A 2,209-nucleotide genomic window follows, 5' to 3' on the forward strand; every position below is an offset into this window, starting at 1 on the left:
AATCATTGAGGAAAAAAAAAAAAAACAGCACAGAGTTAGAGTGCAGGATTACCACAAACTCCTAGCTAATCCTTCAACAAATGCACATTTAGTGCATATACGATCACAACCACATAACCCACATAACACCTCTAACACCACTTTACTAGGTGTATAGTAGAGACTAGTTAATCTAAAACATAGGGTAGTTGTCTTAGTGAATCTGTATTGTCCTAAGAGAATGTCTCAGATTGGTTAAATTTTAAAACAACAGAAACATATTAGTCATAGTTGGGGAGGAGGCTGGGAAATCTAAGACCACGGCACTGGCAAGTAAGTTGTGTATCTAGTGAAGACTACTCTCTGCTTCCCAAGATGGTGCCTTGTTGCTACATCCTCTAGAGAGGATGAACACTGTCCTCATATAGCAGAAGGGACATAAGGGCAAAAGGAGCTGGATGCTATGTGAAACCACTTTTTTAAGGGCTTTAATCATTCATTAGCTAGTCATCTCCTAAAGACCCCACCTCTTTATACAATGACATTGGCAATTATGATTCAATGTATAGATTTGAGGGGACATTTAGATAATAGCAGTGGTAAAATAAAGGTGAAGAGAAACATAACCCTGACATAGATATAAGGTTGCTTAATGATTGTTCTGAAAAGCTAAGAGTACACTAGCATAAAAGATAATAACTGCCAATGCCAAAACAATGATCTTTCTTTTCTATATCCTTCTTTTTTCCAGTTGTCAGTGGATATATGTGCTCATCAGAGACAGAGAGAAAGAAGGCATCCCAGGATGGGCATGGTCATACTGCAATCCTTACTCCTCCACTTCTCCATTCTTTTGGGATTTGGGGCATGCGTGCACACACATCCAGTATGTTTTTCAAGCTTCTAGGGCCAGGATTGAACTGCAGTTAGCCATGTGAAATCTGGCTTTCTTAATCACTAGACTATCTGCTCAACGCTCTTTTCCATATCTTAAAACAGTAATACCATCTTATATTTTCTGTCCACAATCTTTGAAAAAAGTCATAAACATATCTATACTTTCAAATTAAATTAGGTTGATAACTGCATTACAGATAAATATCACTTTATTGATAGAAAACTGGAATGCAGGGTGTTTAAGTCATTGGTTAAGATAGAAAAAGCATCAAGGTGGCTAATTTTCAATCTAGTGCTCTATTCAATAGACAAGGAAGAGACGTCAATTAGCAGGTTGATTTTTTTTTAAGTATGCTATAACAAAAGAAGGACACAGGAAAAATAAACTTGAAGTAAAATTCCAGAAGCAAAATATAGAATCTATATGATATTTGAAAATATAGAAATGAAGGAACAAGGAGGACCTTATGGAAGCGAGAGATGACAGAAAGAAGATAGGAAGAGGAAATGGGGCATAGCTGAAGACTCGTATCCGTGTTTCGTTTGGAGTTTAAATCCAGAAGTCAAATATGTTAGTAAGGTTGGTGAGAAATCTGAAGTCAGCGAAGTATTAAAAAAAATCCAAATGTGCATAGTCATGTACCCTAGAAAGTGGCATCGCCCAATGGATAGAACACAGGAATGTGAACTGAACTATGTTCTAATCCTACCTATTCCACTTTCTTGCTATATATTGACAAATTATTGAAACATTAGGAGCTCAGTTTCCTCACTGGCAAAATGAAATTGCACAAGACAGCATCTTAAGCCAATTCCAGCACTAAAATAATATGATAAAGGATTCTAACCAACAGGATCACATCCCGCTGGATGAAGGAGGACAGGAAATTGCTCAAAGCCTATAGAGACAGCTACATTTGACAGTGCTCTCAGATATCCAGGAATACATGGGATCTAGAACCTAAACTCACTTTTATTCAACCGAATTTAACAGTATAATAATAGGAAACCTCTAAATAGTACAATATACACTTTAAAAAAAGCAGAACATAAAAGAAAAACTGAAGACAAAGAAGGGGAAAGAATGAGGAAAAGTAAAAAGCCAATAAACTAGTCATGATCCAGTGTTATCCATAACTCAGTCATTCTTAAGAACACTGTGTTGGGAACCAGCAGTTAGCGTAATGGTTATATCGCTGGACTCCCATGTAGACGACTGTGGTTCGTGTCCTGGTGGCTTAAAACTCATACCGGGTGCGTGTGCGTGCGTGCCCAAGATCCCGAGAGGAGAATGGAGGAGAAGGGATTGCGGCATGGCCATCCCCCCCGGGGG

At 38.1% G+C, this 2,209-nt stretch overlaps 1 protein-coding gene across 1 annotated transcript in view; it reads right to left on the minus strand.

Moving 5' to 3' along the window:
• Window positions 1–2,209, minus strand: part of DIAPH2 (diaphanous related formin 2) — a gene marked incomplete at its 5' end in the record, with an annotated part of 1,076,033 nt that overhangs the window by 455,215 nt on the left and 618,609 nt on the right.

This window comes from Tupaia chinensis, unplaced genomic scaffold (assembly GCF_000334495.1).
Source record: "Tupaia chinensis unplaced genomic scaffold, TupChi_1.0 Scaffold144482_1, whole genome shotgun sequence".
Taxonomy (NCBI): Eukaryota; Metazoa; Chordata; class Mammalia; order Scandentia; family Tupaiidae; genus Tupaia; species Tupaia belangeri.